This window comes from Rhagoletis zephyria, unplaced genomic scaffold, assembly GCF_001687245.7.
Source record: "Rhagoletis zephyria isolate East Lansing unplaced genomic scaffold, Rhagoletis_zephyria_1.1 Rzeph_scaffold_00278, whole genome shotgun sequence".
Taxonomy (NCBI): Eukaryota; Metazoa; Arthropoda; class Insecta; order Diptera; family Tephritidae; genus Rhagoletis; species Rhagoletis zephyria.
Window position 1 is genome coordinate 320,892 of NW_016157362.1, and position 18,529 is coordinate 339,420.

Consider the following 18,529-nt stretch of genomic DNA (forward strand, 5'->3'; position numbering starts at 1 on the left):
TGAAATTTTGCAGCACTTGCACCCATTATCAACAGAATGTTTACAGTGAAAATTACAAAGATCGGTTCACTATAGCCTATAACTCCCATACAACTGATTGTTTAGATATAAAATTTTTCGTTATAACGCCTCCATTTATATAGCGGGGAACAGGAAATTCCGCACAGTTTTCAATAATTATCAACAGAAAACTTACAGTGAAAATTAAAAAGATCGGATAACTATAACCTATAGCTCCCATACAACTGATTGTTCAGATATGAGATTTTTCGTTATAATTCATCCATTTATGTAGCTAGGACCATGAAATTTCGCGCTGTTTTCACTCATTATCAACAGAAGACTTACAGTGAAAATAACAAAGATCGGGTCACTATAACCTGCAGCCCCCATACAACTGATTGTTCAGATATGAGGTCTTTTATCATAACTCCTCCATTTATGCAGCTAGGAACATGAAATTTCGCACCATTTTCACTCATTATCAACAGAATACTTACAGTGAAAATAACAAGGATCGGATGACTACAACATATATCTTCCATACATCTGATTGTTCAGATATGGGATTTTACTGTAAAACTCCTTTATTTGAACAGCTAAAACCGATAAATTTCGTAAGATATTTTATAAATAATAATACAAAGTCTACTGAGAAAATCGTCAAAATCTATGCTGTATAAGCTTTATCTCCTATAGCACTGATTATTCAGACACCACTTTTTGCGATATATCTCCTTTATGTAGGAAGCTAAACCCAATAAATTGTGNCTATAAGCTTTATCTCCTATAGCACTGATTATTCAGACACCACTTTTTGCGATATATCTCCTTTATGTAGGAAACTAAACCCAATAAATTGTGTTACCGGTTTACATACCGATCACATAGCAGTGAAAATCACTTAGATTGGTGCCATATAAAGTATATCTTCCATACCTCTGATTGTTTAGATGCGATTTTTTATATAAGTATGTAACTCCTCTATCGATGTATGCAGATGTATTCAAAATCAGTAATCTGTCAAACTAAAAATTGCAGATGTTCATGAAAGGTATGAAGCCTTCGGCATAGCCGAAGACAGCGCTGCTCTTACTTGTTTATGCTACATAATTGAGGATGCATTTACAATATCCGAAATACTTGTTTTTAAGAAAAGCAAAAGAAGAAACATTGATGTTTTTGGTACAACGTATAACTGTCAGTCTTTGTACTCTACAATAAAATTCGTAAAGTAAAAATACCGTTCACAATTAGTTGCTTTCGCGTACTTGTTAATTATTGAAAGTTATAAAAATTATCAGCTTTTTGAGTTCGCGTACGCAAAAAACTTGCAAAGTAGGGAAATTGAGAGAGCAAAATGACATTTTATTTGAGGGAACTCTGCTAGTTTCTGCTGGAAAAATTTTTGCCTCCAGCAATTTGCCTACAAGAAAACAGCTGATCAAAAACTGCTGGTCGGAATTTACGCAAATCCCTAAATTTAATTTGATGGTTTGGAAGTTAAAATAGTAAAATGCGACTAATAAAACTTATAAGAAGTAAGTAATTGTTCGTTTATTCCATGAACTGTGTCAGGATAAAAGCTTAAACAGACGACATCGTTGATCCGGATTTACTCGGACTTAATCCGGATCAACTGCAGTTAATTTCCGGGTTGATCCGGATCAACGCTGCCGTCTGTTTATGCTTTAAGACTTCGAGATTTGTTTTCTTACGTTTTAAATTTTTTTGAATGTAAACAATATTTCTATCAGCTGTTCGCCTAATTTGCAAGTTTCTGCAAATTTTCTGTTCGCGTACTATTTTGGATATTTTTCTCTTGTGAGCTAACAGATGACATTTCGCCGGAATTTCGCTGTTGCACATTTTTTACCGGAGATTTTAAACGAACGTACTTATTGACTATCCAACATTTAACAGAATTGTTACGAACGGCTTTAACTGACCTAAAACCAGATTTTGAAAATCTCGCCAAAGGGATCTTTTGAATTTTCTTTTATATCTATCTTACGTACAATAGAATAATAATAAAAGTAATGTTTTTCATTTCTAATAATTTTATTTATAAATAAAATTTTTATTTTTCTTGTTCTTTTTTGTGGCTCTTTGTAGCATTTAGAACTTATATGTGGCTCTTTTCGGCCTCGGCCTAGCCCACCCCTGCTATATACATTTTCATACAAGCCAGGAATAAACAGTATTAAAAATATGGTGCAGAAACACAACAGCAAACAAAAGCTGAGCTAAGAAGAAATTACATGATATAACAGTATGTTTGAGATGGAATGCATGGCAATGCTTGAAGTTTTTGAAAATGACATTTTAATAGATACGCTGGGAAGAAGTTAAGAATATGTTTAAATTTATATTTTGTTACCTACTTCACCGATTTGAAATCAGAAAACTGTACCTTTCATGAGCATGAAATGGTATTATAACTTTCGTCTGATATTTGTAAGTACCAGAATAAGAAGAGATAGACTCATGAAAATGTGCACTTATGTATGTGACCAGAACATCGAGCTGAACCGACTTAGGCATATGGCAACCGCACTTCAGTTGGGTGGCCACTGGCTGAAATGGTTTTACAGATGGCAACTGAGTTGCTATATTGGCAACTGCATTTTTGTGGTCGCTGCGGTAATAATCGAAGATTGTATACCTACATATAAGATAAACTTCAAAGTCTAGGGGGGAGCCCCCCCGCTTCCCCTACGTAGCGACACCCTTGTATCGAACCAGTTCAATTAAAACAGCTGGCTCTTACGCTTTAGTTCAAAAGCTCCCCAAGTCTAGTAGTATATATGTACGATATGTAAAAGCTTACATACTGCTGTGCAAAAGCTTCAAACTAGAAAGTTGGTTTGATTTTAAAAGCGTTCTAAGATAGTTTAGTGTTTTCTCTGCCCCGAAAAAACTCGTTTGCAAGGAACTGAAGTAGCAACAATTGCATTGTTTATACCTACGCAAGAACCGAATTAACAAAGAGCTGATTTGACTCAACACATACTTCTTTCAAGTATTTATACCTTTTATACCCATTTTTTACTTTTATTCGATATTTCTCAAATAATTAATTTGCGCGGTGGACCGAAATTGAAGCGAACAAGAACTCAACTCGGTTATAATAATAATTCAAATTTATAACGGGCTGTATAAAGAAAACCAGCCTTTTTTCACTTCGCGTCAAATGAGTGATGTGTTTATATCTGTTTTCTAACCGATTTGAAAACAAATTCGAGTCAATACACTTTTGGATTTCTGAGCGTATTGGAAGTTGGTTTATGCTTCCGTTTTGAATCACAGCGAACTGGGTCAAAGCGCTTTATGGCTTGGTATAAACAAGGTAAATGTAAAAGCGTACACTGAGGGAAAAAATATATTAAAATCAAATAGAAACGTAATTGATCTTACTATAAACGTCAACGAAAGTACTGTATATTGGTAAATATTCAATTCAATTACGCGCATATAAAAATGACCGCGTTTGTACTGAAAAAGCATCCGTTAAGTGAATAATCAAGACAAAAACTAAAAAAAAAAATTAATTTGCATGTTGCCTGCAGTGGAATTCGAATCCGACCATCTCCGGATATCAACAACTTGTGGGAAGCATAGTTGCCAACTTGGTGCTTTAAGCACTAGATTTAGTGCTTTTTGAAAATTAAAATGCCAAAAAAAAAAAATATTTAGTGCCTAGAGCCTTTTTTAGTGCTTTTTTTCTGAACTAAAATTCCTCTGAGATAGCTAAAATCTGAAATATTTAAAGCTGTGGCAGCACTGAATTTACAAGAATCTACAATTTTAAATACACTAAAATATAACCATGATTGATAAAAAGCTGAAGTTACAAACCCATCTTGTTGAATTCTATTCGCGTAAGTTAAGTATTTCTTTTCCTCTTTTCTAATTATTTGTACAAATTTTAATTTTTTTACCACCTAAAAAATAACATCGTTTCTTGGTGCTGAATCCAAATCTGGCTGCACAATTGCTTAGCACTAGAATTTTGAGTTATCCTAAACACGGTTTTTGGCGATAGGTTATATAATGAAAACATAAAATTTTTTACTCATTTATACTTATGGCGTCATTTTCATTTGATGCGATTCGATTTTTCTTTCTCTAGATATACCAGTTTTAAAGCGCAGTACTTCGATATTACGTCGTAAGTATGAGTCATCATAGCAATCGTTATGAGCGAAAAATTTTGTGTATTGATTTATGTATTTATTCTTGTAAATATTGTTAATTTTTTGCTTTTGTTAAATATAAACTGTTACGAAAGAGCATCTTTTGATTCAAAAAATTAGGTGCTTTTAGTGTGATAAAACGCTTTTTTCCAAGTTTTTGNAACTAAAATTCCTCTGAGATAGCTAAAATCTGAAATATTTAAAGCTGTGGCAGCACTGAATTTACAAGAATCTACAATTTTAAATACACTAAAATATAACCATGATTGATAAAAAGCTGAAGTTACAAACCCATCTTGTTGAATTCTATTCGCGTAAGTTAAGTATTTCTTTTCCTCTTTTCTAATTATTTGTACAAATTTTAATTTTTTTACCACCTAAAAAATAACATCGTTTCTTGGTGCTGAATCCAAATCTGGCTGCACAATTGCTTAGCACTAGAATTTTGAGTTATCCTAAACACGGTTTTTGGCGATAGGTTATATAATGAAAACATAAAATTTTTTACTCATTTATACTTATGGCGTCATTTTCATTTGATGCGATTCGATTTTTCTTTCTCTAGATATACCAGTTTTAAAGCGCAGTACTTCGATATTACGTCGTAAGTATGAGTCATCATAGCAATCGTTATGAGCGAAAAATTTTGTGTATTGATTTATGTATTTATTCTTGTAAATATTGTTAATTTTTTGCTTTTGTTAAATATAAACTGTTACGAAAGAGCATCTTTTGATTCAAAAAATTAGGTGCTTTTAGTGTGATAAAACGCTTTTTTCCAAGTTTTTGGTGCTTTTTGAAAATCAAAAGTTGGCAGCACTGGTGGCAAGCATCTTTGCGCACTCAGCTACATCCGGACATATAAATTTGCTTTCAAATGTTGAATATCCATCAATACCCCAGCACTCGATTTATACGGATAAACAGGTACATATGCACTATGTATGTATGTGTGTGTTGTCACCCCTCTCAGAGCGGCGCTCTGCATGCTTGGGGTGCGTACTTACAAATATGTATATACTCAAATGTGAACAGTCAAATACGTGCGTAATAAATTTTGTATGAAAATATTATTTTTAAATACGAACATTTTTAAACGATAATCAAATATAAAGTATACATTTTTACTATGCATTATTTCCCTCAGTGTATCTGTAAAAATGGGGATACACGTCAAACGCTCGTGTCAAGAATATTTGGATCGTGAGCCAAAATGAGAAATTGTAGCACTGACAAACTAAGTTCAATGAGAAGACCGAACTAGTGAAATAGTTCATTGTGATAAACTAGCTCTTTAGTTCATTTAGGGCCGGTTACTCAATGTCTGGTTAACACTAAGCTCCGGTAAAATATCGTTATCGACGTTACCGACTCCATGTTATATGCATGGAGTCGAACCTGTCGATAATGATGTTTAAACGGAGATTAGTGTTAACCACGTATTGAGTAAACGGCCCTTAGTTCAAGAACTACCCAAGCCTAATAGTTAGTAATATTTTCGATGAAATTAACACACTCTCATTTTATGAATGTAAATCTAAATAACAAAATGTATGATTATAACATTACATATTTCAATTTTAGAGGGTGAATCAATCAAGAAGTTACTTATGTGGTAAACAAAATTGCAGCGGATAGCGGGTAAAAGCATAAACAGGCGGCAGCGTTGATCCGGATCAACTCGTTAATTCGGAATTATCTCGGGAATTAACTGAAGTTGATCCGGATTGAGTCCTAGAGTTAATTCCGAAACTTAACTCGGATCAAGGGAATATTCAATGACAAAACCGACCAAAACTCAGAGAGCGTAGAATATAGAGAAAGAGCAAAATTAGCATGAACTTATACCTTTTCATCGGTAATGCAGTCACCATACTAATTCAGATAGGAATCCAATCGAAATTGAATAAGAACTTATTTGAATTGATACGGTGACTGCATTACCGACGACAAGGTGGATGTCCATGCTAGTTTTGAATTTTCTTTGTGTTCTACGCTCTCTGAGCAAACAAGTACGAAAACTAATTCAACCGTTGTAGCCGAGTGGTGAGGGCTGCGTACTACAAGTCTGCAGGTCACAGGGTCGATCCTCGGTTGGAGCGATTGTTACTTAAGTTTTTTTTTTTAATTTTATTTGATTAATATATTTAATTTAATTTAATTTTATTTTCGTTTGTTTTATTTTGTTTCAAATTTTTATTTTATTATTAGTTAATTTAGATTTTTAGAGTTTAATTTTATTAAAAAAGTCGAAGACAACTAACTAAAAACAGCTTTAAAAAATATAGAAGTTATAATTGAATGAATAAAAAAATTAAATAAATATTCTATGAACCAACGACCTCGCGGCTCATAAATCCGCATTACTACCGTCTGTCAAGGCACAAGTTTGTTCAGATCAATTGCGCCGTTAATCCGGATCAACGTTGCCGTCTGTTTATCTTTAACGGGCTGACGGGGGGTGAACAGCTGATCCATTAGAGTCGGAAAATTCGGTCGGGTAAAACCAATTGCGACGGGCACGGTAAACACTATTGCGATGGAAATTGGGCTAAAACACACGAGAATAATTGTCCATGCATTAAACTGCATTCACGATTCTACGATTACTTATGTACAAGAACAAATCAACCCCAGTAGAAATTTTATGCATACGACATCGCTGTTGGTGGCATGAGCTCTCTGCTGTGTATATGCATATGCCAGTATAAATGAACCTTCGTTTCCATTTAACACGTGTGGTTTCTCAGAGCGTATGCATACTGTAACCATACACTACTACCACTGCTGTATGCATATGGCTGTATTAATGTTTCAAACATACAAAAATGCATTAATGGAACAGTATCAAATCATTCCTACAAGATACATATGTATCTCCATATGTAAATGCAACTTTCCTGATATATTTTAATATACGGTGACATCAAAAAAGTAGGATTTACATATGCAAATGCATATTTTGCAAAAGCCCACTAGTGCTGAAAATATTTTCGCACAACACGTCCGTTCTCTAAAATTTTTGTACAAGGCTGAAAATATAGAAAAGCAACCTTGAGGCTTAAACCCAAGGTTTCCAGACGTACTGCTTTTGGAAGTAAGCGCACTCTTTTTTTTTTGCAATGTACTCCCTTGTCGTCCCAAAAAAAAATATCTGGAAATGCACTCCTTTTTTAGTTTTTTTCTTCTTTTGTACTCCTTTTTCCAGCTATTCATTTTTATATCCGAGCGCACTTGTGCACAAGGGTATTATAACATTGTGTACACGATAACTCGAGCAAAAATTTAGATACCTCAACGAAATTTTATATGTAGATTGCCCTTTACCCAAGATAGGTTGGTATTGAAAATGGGCGAAATGCGATATTTTAGTAACTACTGAAGCCTTTTCACTGAAAATTGATATTTACTATGATTTTTAGACGTAAAATAAGAATATTACAAATTTTTATAAAATGGGCGCAGCCACGCCCACTTATGATTACATCTGTACATTTTGGTACTCGCTACACCAATTTCTTTCAAACTGGGCACAGTTGTTAGCCTTGGTAAAACATACCAATCGGCTGAAAATTTTTCAAATCGGGCAATAACCACGCCCACATCCCATATAACGGTAATTTAGAGAAATTCGAAATCTTCGATAAATCAGTAACTACAAAAGCTAATTTATTCAAAGTGGATGTTTGCAAGAACTCTTTAGCAAAAAATACGTTTTTAATACAAATTTGGAAAATGGTCGTGGCACCGCCCACTTATGACCAGGTATGTATATCTCGGTAACCGTCCGATGAATTTTTACCAAACTTGGTACGATTATTGCGCTTACCACATAAAAGCAAAAAGTTAAAAATTATTGAAATCGGACCAAAATTACTCAAACATTTCATATAACGGTAAATTTCAGAAATTCTTGAAACTTCGATATTTCGAAATTTAAGGACGCTAATTTACTCAAAATTGATACTAACAACAATCCCTTGAAATGAAGTAACATTATTATAGAAGTTTGGAAAGTGGGCGTGTTACTATTGAAATTGTTAGAAATGGGGGTAAAACCTCTATTCTTACCATGCAACGGTAGTTTTCAGAAAGGTGAAAAACTATATTTAATACTTGCGCCGGGGATTTAATGTTTGGCTCCACTCGTACTTAGACTTTTTTACTTGTTTATCATATACTAGGTGTAAAATAATTCGCACAGTTTTTTTTTGAAAATAAAAGGGTCCTTTATAGATTTTGCGAAAAACGTAGTTTATTGTTGATTTTCCACAGTTTTCACTTAACTTTTATTAACTAGTTTTTAAATTTTAACCTTTATTTGGGTTTACCAGCGGTAAACAATTTGAGAGAAAAGCGCAAGCGGCACGCAAGTCTTCGCCGGTCACTTTGTTACATATTTTCCGTAGGCATAGGCTAATTTTCTCCATTTTAGTCCTTTAGTCCTTTTGTCCAACATAAGGCCTCATACTCAGCAGTCGGTGCCGTGACATAGCCCCAAGTGGCATAACTCCAATTTTAAAATTTGGGAATATGTCCCTCCTTGTGTAGTGACATAAACCCAACTTTTTTACTTGAGGTTATGTCACTGTATAAGAAATGAGATATTTCCAAAGGAATGGCGGCAAAATTCCAAATCCTTCATGTAATTTTGCAAACCAAAAGAATTTGGAATGTGCAAGAGTAATGATAAAATTTGTGACAAAACTCTGGCATATAAGCTGGCTTTGCCTACATTATTTTCTTGTCAACGCTTATATGCCGACGGCCGAGCTTAGGGATTATACTCTTCTTCTTCTTCTGCTGTGCTGGCGCTCTAACTGCCTAAGCGATTTTGGCCGAGTCCAAAACAGCAAGCCAGTCATTTCTCTTCTGTGCTAACTGACGCCAATTGGAAATGCCAAGTGAAGCCAAGTCCTTCTACACCTGGTCTTTCCAAAGCAGAGGAGGCCTTCCTCTTCCTCTGTTACCAGCATCGCGGCCCGTGTTGAATACTTTCAGAGCTGGAGCGTTTCTCTCCAATCGATCGATATGGGCAAGTCAGCGGAGCCGCTGAATTTTAATTCGCTGCACTATGTCTATATCGTTGTAAAGCTCATACAGTTCATCGTTAAATCGTATGCGGTATTCGCCATCGCCAACGCGTAATCTTTCGCAGAATATTTCTCTCAAAAACTCCAAGAGCCGATTCATCAGATGTTTTCATTTTCCATGCCTCCGCGCCATACACCAGAACAGGCACGTTGGGTGATTTATAGAGTGTGCTCTTTGTACGACGAGGGAGGACTTTACTTCTCAATTGCCTACTCTGCGGCTCTTATTATCTTCTCGAACATCAGATTAAAGAAATCACATGAAAGGGAGTCACCTTGTCTGAAACCTCGTTTGGTATCAAACGGCTCGGAGAGGTCCCTCGCTATTCTGACTGAGCTGGTGTTACTCCTCAACGTAATTTAACACAGCCGTATTAGTTTGGCGGGGATACCGAATTCAGACATCGCGGTGTAAAGGCAACTTTTCTTCGTGCTGCCGAAAGCGGCTTTGAAATCGACAAATAGATGGTGTGTGTCGATCCTGATCCTGAACCTGATATATGTTGGATTTGCCAGGCCTAAAGCCACACTGATAAGGTCCAATCAGCTTGTTGACGGTGGGCTTCAGTCTTTCGCACAATACACTCGATAAGACCTTATAACCTATGCTTAGAAGCCTGATTACGCGGTAGTTGGCGCGAATGGCGGGGTTGCCTTTCTTCTGGATTGGGCAGAGAACACTTAAATTCCAGTCGTCCGGTATGCGATCATCTGACCATATTCTGCGTAAGAGCTGATGCATGCAACTCGTCAGCTCCTCGCCGTCGTACTTGAATATCTCGGCTGGCAGGCCGTCAGATCAAGCATCTTTGTTGTTTTTCAGCCGCGTAATCGCTATTCGTACCTCGTCATAGTCAGGCAGTGGGACAACGACTCCATCGTCATCGACTGGGGGCTCGGGCTCGTCTTCTCCACTACTTTCAGCGTTGCTACCATTCAGTAGGATGGAAAAGTGTTCCCTCCATAATTTAAGTCAAGGGCAAGTATGTATATAAATTATGTAGGTATGCTATACATACGTATGTACTTATATTTGAGTTCCACATATGTACTAACTCCCACTATAGCTTAACATGTTTGTTACTCAATAAAGTCAGGCTTCGACTTGCACTGAACGTCAATACATATACGGTCAGAAACAAACAAAAACAAGTAAGAGCAGCGCTGTCTTCGGCTATGCCGAAGGCTTCATACCTTTCATGTACATCTGCAATTTTTAGTTTGACAGATTACTGATTTTGAATAAATCTGCATATATCGATAGAGGTATGTAAACCGGTAACACAATTTATTGGGTTTAGTATCTGGTATCTGAATAATCAGTGCTATAGGAGATAAAGCTTATACAGCATAGATTTTGACGAATTTCTCAGTAGACTTTGTATTATTATTTATAAAATATCTTACGAAATTTATCGGTTTTAGCTGTTCAAATAAAGGAGTTTTACAGTAAAATCCCATATCTGAACAATCAGTTGTATGGGAGCTATAGGTTATAGTGAAGCGATCACTGTAAGCATTCTGTTGATAATGGGTGCAAGTGTTGCAAAATTTCATGTTCGTAGCTGCATAAATGGAGAAGTTATAACGAAAAATTGTATATCTGAACAATCAGTTGTATGGGAGCTATAGGTTATAGTGAAGCGATCACTGTAAGCATTCTGTTGATAATGGGTGCAAGTGTTGCAAAATTTCANGTTCCGACAAATGATTAATACATTATAAAAATACACCCACCTACCAAATTTGATCCGGATATCTCGAAAACTGAGAGACTAGATTGCATACAAACAGACGGACAGACAGACAGACGGACAGACGGACATGGATAAATCAACTCAGCTCGACGTTCTGATCATATAAGTATACATTTTAATGGGTCTATCTCTTTTTGTTCTGGTACTTACAAACATCGGACCAAAGGTATAATACCATTTCATGCTCATGAAAGATATGAAAATATACTGAAGTAGTGAAAAATTATTTTAAAACGCCATAAAAAATGGTTAAACCACCAAAACCTCTGTTAATAAATAACGACGTGGATATGGCACGAGAATGGACCGAGTAGTTAGAAACGTATGATTGCTATGCCCTTGAAGCAAAGGTCAACCTCGAGGAGAGCCCCGTGCAGTTGGCGAATTTTAAAACCGTGATAGGGCGGGATGGCATTCGTTTAATTAATAATTTGGGCTTGAGCGAGGCACAAAAATCTGATTTACTCGAAATCAAAAAGAAACTAAAAGAACATTTTGTACCACCTCGTAATAAAACGTATGAGTGGTATCAATTTCATCACATTAAGCAGCAAGAAAATGAAGCTTTCGTTAATTTCCTACAAAAAATTCGAGAGCAGGTACGAAAGTGTGAGTTCAACAATGACGACGAGTTTCTAACTGACCAAGTTTTTCTGGGTATTCGCTCGGACGAAACCAGACAAAAACTTTCGATCGAAGACAAGCTGTCCCTTGAACGAGCTAATAAAATATGTCGGACGGCAGAAAGAGCAACAAAACAAATTCACGACTTGAACGAACCAGATTCTGCAATAAAAATTAGTAAAATTGCTAAAGCCTTTAACTGCAATCGCTTGAAGGCAACTCACGGGCCGAAGAGTTGCCCAGCATACAACAAAGAAAGCGCACGCTGTGGTAGAAAAGGGCATTTTAAGGTCGCTTGCAGATAGAAAATTTATAAAAAGCAAAATTCGAAGGAAAATCATAAGAAAAAAACTAAGAAGAATGACGGACGGGCTGACGACTGCGAAAATTTAGGATTTGTGAAACGCGTAATCTAGTTAGGGTGCTGCAACAATTTCGAATACGACATAGATTTCGTAGACAACCCAAAATTTAAAGTCGAACCAGCGAGGAAGGTTCCATATGCAATCGAGAAAAGTGTGAAGCAGGAAATACAAAAAATGGTGAGCCCGCGCCTGCCGTTAGTCAATGCTAGTAGTAAACAAAGGAAATAAGATACGTGTATGCATGGACCCGAACGATCTGAACAAATATATTAAACGACCTATTTACCCCATAAAAACTGTCGAAGAGGTATCAGCAAAAATTCATGGCAGTAAATTTTTCACTAAACTTGACTGCCAATAGGGCTTCGGACAAATCAAAGTAACTGAACGAACATCGAAATATTTAGCATTTTCTGTGCCCTGGGGACGTTTTCGTTGCCGTTTGGCATTTCGTCAGCGCCAGAAGTTTTCTGCGGCATAATGAATCGAACGTTAGAAAGCATAGAAAGATGCGAAGTGGCCATGGACGATATTTTCATACACGCATCGACGCTAAGCGAGCTAGGAAAAACTACACAGAAAGTAACTAGGCGATTGAAAGACGCAGGATTTACACTAAATCGCGAAAAATATGAGTATGAAAAGAAGTCAATTTGTTTGCTCAAAAGGCCCCTTTGTGTGAAAGAGTTGCAGCGCCTGTTGGGAATGGTGACATATCTCGGCAAATTTATAAAAAATTTATCGAGATTGACAGAGCCATTGCGGCCACTTTTATGTAAAGAAAACGTGTGGAGATGGGAACACGAGCTTACCAGCGCATTCGAAGGTATAAAACAAACACTGACAAAAACTCCCGTACTAGCTTATTACGACGTAAAGAATCCAGTGAAGCTATCGGTTGACGCCAGCAGTCAATCTATGGGGGCATGCCTGATGCAAGACGGCAGACCATTAGGGTACGCCACTAGAGCATTAACTAAATCGCAGCAGAAACAACCGCAAATTAGTACGGAAGCCATACCGTACAATAATACAAAATCACATTTTCGCGCTTTTTATAATCGAAACTGTATGGTGAAAAGTGTGTTCTAATATCTATTTGATACACAAAAAATGATCACGGCTGTACTTTTTGCTGATATATTACATACATATGTTCCATTTAGTTCAACAATATAAGAATATTTTAGTATGTACCACAAAAACGTATTTTTTCTATAAAAAATCATAACTCAGAAAAAAAAATCTTAGCTATTAGAGATTTGGGTTGATTGTAGTTCAAAGTGTCTCTTTCCCGGTAAAAAAGTTTGAGAGAAAAAAATACACTTTTTGAGAGATTAAATTTATAAAAAAATTTGCACTTTTTGTTTATTGTTAAATAAAAAATTTTAAATAATGAAAATCAATAACTATATCATTCTATCTTGAAGTGACAAGAATTACTGACATTTGAGTAAAAACATTGCTGGAATCTATTCAATTTTGACAAAGTTATGGGCATTTAAAAAAAAATCTCACTGTCAATTCGAATAATCGATTTTTGCCTGAAAAACCAAATCGCGTTTAATTCGGCCGAAAAATTTTTCCGAGCCAAAAGAAATAATACGTGTCTCATTATTTGGACCAACAAACAATGTACTTGAGTTTGGTCGAAATTAAAAATCATGCTCGTACCTGGCCGGTTGTCTGGAAATGGAAAGCATCTGTGCAGTATGTCAACAAACTCAACGAGCAAACTCTAAGGAACCTTTGAAATTGCGAGACATACCAGAATATCCCTTTCAATTAATGTCGACAGATATTTTCAAATTTAAAGGTGACGACTTTCTACTGATCGCCGATCCCTCTCCGGATTTAACCACTTCCGAAAACTTAGGTCGAGTACATCATCGGAAGTAATATATTTATTACGTCAGTGGTTCTCTGTACATGGAATTCCCGGGATACTGATTCTGATGGAGGCCCACAATACAGCAGCCAAGCCTTCAGAGAGTTCGCGGAGCGCAACGTTCAAACTGTTAAAGGTATTTTAAAGAAGTGTTAGCGCGATGGAAGCGATCCATATTTATCGATGTTGCTGCTGCGTAATACACCGCGAAACAAAGTGCTAAAGTCTCCCAGTCAACGATTATTCAGTCGGCAAACCCGGACTATTCTGCCTATTGAAAAGATAAACTTAATACCCAAAGTCGTGTTTCATCTCGTCAAAGAACTGCAGGAACTGCGCGATAATCAAAAACGCTATGCCGCTCAGGTCGCAACTCTTCGTCCAGCGCTTAAAACTGGCGACAACGTCAGAATGCAGACAGGTAATCGCAGCCAAAGTCGTCGAGTTGACTGAAAGCCCACGCTCAGTCATAGTGAAAACACCCGAATGCAGAAAATATCGCAGGAACAGCAAATATCTCCATAGAACAAAAGCGAATATACCTTAAGAAAACTCACCAACTTTGGAATGTGAATCCAGGAACGCTCACGTACCTGTATTCAATGAGCACGAGGAAATTGCACCTAGTGAACAATCATCTGTAATGAGAGAATTTTTTTTCTCAGAAAAGAGAGGATGTATATAAATTATGTAGGTATGCTATATATACGTATGTACTTATATTGGAGTTCCACATATGTACTAACTCCTACTATCGCTTAACATGTTTGTTACTCAATAAAGTCAGCCTTCGACTTGCAGTGAACGTCTATACATATACGCGTACACATTCTGGACATCGGTCACTAGCTCATAATTATTGTTCTAACCGGAGTTCGCCCTGGACTTGAAACCTTCCGTAAGTCGCCTAACCCTCTGGTAACATTTTCGGGTTAAGGGTCCGGACATTCCAGGTGCATGCATTGCTGTGACGAGGGTGGTTTCACAACCAAATACACGTTTATATAGCGAGCCGCTTGTTCCAAGACAGACACCCGCTTGCAGCCGCACATAGTGTTGAACAGACGCTGTAGACTTCAGTGAGCCCTTAAACCGAATAAGTCGGAGTGGCCCCACCGAAGCTCCCTTTCTTTCATCCTTGACCTAAGACTACACTCGGATTGGTTACATGGGGTGCTCACGTTGCCCAGAGTGCGCAAACGAGGACGCAAGCGTCGGGATTGAGTATAGCCTTGCAACTGTAACTGCATACACAGCCAACGACTATACCCCATTGCACTCCTTTCTTCCTTTCCTTTATAACTCATATTTTATTTCGTAATATTTCCTATTTTATTAGGCTGTACACTATTTGGACCTGAAATCGGGTTCTTCTCAATCCCATTCTGATATTTTTTTAAACGACTTCAAAAAAGGAGTTAATCAATTTGTTACGTATGTTACCGCATAACCTTGGACCACGTTAACCGATTTCTATAATTCTTTTTTTAACGTAGTCCCATACTAATTCGGTTTATGCCCGATCATTGGATCATGAAGAAATTGACGGTACTCTTAAATTTTTATATGAAAATTGAAGTCAGTTTTGTTTTTTGCTTAAAAATTACTTGTGGCAGTTTCTATTGCACGAATAGGTTTTTAATACCAATTTCCTGCTGCGATCCACCAGCAAAAGTCCGCTAACAGTGAATTCAATCGTTTTTCAGCGAACCGAACCACATAATGGATTGGTGAAATCTTTCTCCTACCTCGTGGATTTCTGTTGAAAGCTGTTGTTCGTAAAGATCAAAGTGACTGTGCAGCATGGAATTACCACAAACGAAACACATGTTGTTTAATTTATTGCAAAGCTTCTTAATTTTTTTTAATCTTTGGGAGTTTCCGAAGACAATGATGTAATGAAAAAAAAAAAAATCGAAAATTTTTCGATGGGTTTTTATCAATTAATACGACAGCAATCGCCCGCGTTTGGTTTCGGTTTGTGTTGCTTGTCTTGCCAACTTATGTCGCGGTATGGATCGCCATCTATTGGAAAGCTTTACCAAGTCACATTGACTTATACGAACAATAGCTTTCACAGCACAAAAAAGGTACTAAAAACCCATTCCTGCAATAGAAACTGTCAAAATATGCAAAAATGTGTTAGAATGGAATTGAAAAAGACCCAAGTTCAGGTCCAAATAGTGTACAACCTAATAAAATTACAAATACTACGAAATAAAATATGAATTACAACGTAAAACCACATATCTGAACAATCGGTTGTATGGGAGTATATGTTATAGTGAACCGATTTCGATGATTTTCAGAAATGGTTAAGATAATGATTTATTTTGGAATGAGTTTCCGTCATCCCTTGTCAAGCTTGGTTTGCAGACAAACCGGTTTCGGCGTTGTGCAATCTTCAGTGTATTTTTAATATCGAAAACCCGTCACGTGCAAAATTTTAGTAATATAACTTTAAAACTGAGGGAATTATTAACAAAAGAGTAAANGTGACTTATACGAACAATAGCTTTCATAGCACGAAAGAGGTACTAAAAACCCATTCCTGCAATAGAAACTGTCAAAATATGCGAAAATGTGTTAGAATGGAATTGAAAAAGACCCAAGTTCAGGTCCAAATAGTGTACAACCTAATAAAATTACAAATACTACGAAATAAAATATGAATTACAACGTAAAACCACATATCTGAACAATCGGTTGTATGGGAGTATATGTTATAGTGAACCGATTTCGATGATTTTCAGAAATGGTTAAGATAATGATTTATTTTGGAATGAGTTTCCGTCATCCCTTGTNTGATTTCGATGATTTTCAGAAATGGTTAAGGTAATGATTTATTTTGGAATGAATTTCCGTCATCCCTTGTCAAGCTTGGTTTGCAGACAAACCGGTTTCGGCGTTGTGCAATCTTCAGTGTATTTTTAATATCGAAAACCCGTCACGTGCAAAATTTTAGTAATATAACTTTAAAACTGAGGGAATTATTAACAAAAGAGTAAAAATTTAAGCAAATTTTCCAGTACCGTTATTTCAAAAACTAGATCNAAAAATTTTCCAATACCGTTATTTCAAAAACTAGATCTAATCTGACAAATCGCGGGACGCCATTGAATTACGGAGATATTAATTAAGTAAGATCAGCTGTCAAAACCTTTACCCAGAAAAAAATTCAACACCTGAGAAAAGTGTTATAAGCGACGATAATTTCACCGTCAGAACTCTAAAACTTTCTCATAAATATCTCAAAATTTTGACGTGGTACGGATTTTCTGAAAACGGTATCGTAATCCAGAAGCCAAAATTAAGTTTATGTGTTTGGTCGTTTAGCAGTGATATTCATGATAAAAACATAACAAGGTTAAACCATTGAGAGACAGTCTGACGTTTGCCAACAATATAATTTTAAAATCAAAACTCAAACTCACTCACACATTCTAATTTTCAATCTCAAACAATAACAATTGTGAACAATTTAATTTACTTATTTTCAATTTTATATGATTTTAAAATGTTGGCAAACGTCAGAAAAAAATCATGGCCGACGAATTGAGAGAATGAATTTACCTTGTAATGTAAATAAAAATAATAATATAATTAATATGAGATGACGAAAATAATTTACATTTTGAAATAATCATCCCGCGAGACGAAAACAACTTTTTCATTGTTCAGTAATAATTATAGAGAAATATTTAATTTTATCTCCTATAATCGTTATGGTCTCTAATATTTTAAATGTACATAGTTATGTACATTAGGGTGGCCCAAAAACTCATGTGAAAAAGTAAAGTCGTAATTTTCATGCCGGCACCCCCTACGATTGTTCGATACCGAGTACCTCACGAAAAATGTCAGCTTTTTGAATTATTTAGGCGGGTTGGGTACTTAAAAGAACCCGCTTAAGTACCTCGATGCGGGTCTCACTGTACCCCTATTTTTTATTTTTAAATCAAAAAATATTTAGGGAGTGCTCAAAGTGCTCAATATTTTCAATGTATTTTATGTGGTGAAAAAAACTTTTCGTAGGAATGGTAGTTTAAAAATCAATATTTTTTATCGGAAAACTCTGCTTATCTTCGGGAGATTGCCAACAATAGGTAATACCCAATGGTTTCTTTAACCCTTTTTTCATGTTAACTTTATTTTATAAGTCCGACAAAACCCCAGAAGGTGCAATGGGGGGAACAATAAAAATCTTTAGTATTAAAAATTGGTTAAGTAAACAATTAGATATTAATACTGGAAGTCTCCTGAAGAGAACCCGAGTTTTCCTATCGAATAATATTGATTTCCAAGAATTCTATACCATTTCTACAAAAAGTTGTTTTTCTTCATATAAAATACATGGAAAAATCTTGGTATTTTTTTTCGGTATAGACCAATCCTAGGGGGTGGCGGCATTAAAATTCCGACTTTACTGTTTTTGGACCACTCTAATATACATATGGCCCATTCCATGGAAATCGACACCGAATGAAACGAAAATAAACTTAAAAATTTGAGTGTATTATTTCTAGGCAGTAAGAGTAAAGAAATCTAGCTTTCAAGACTGAAAACCAAAATTTCGAAATTTATTTCAAAGTCAGATTTTTTTTTT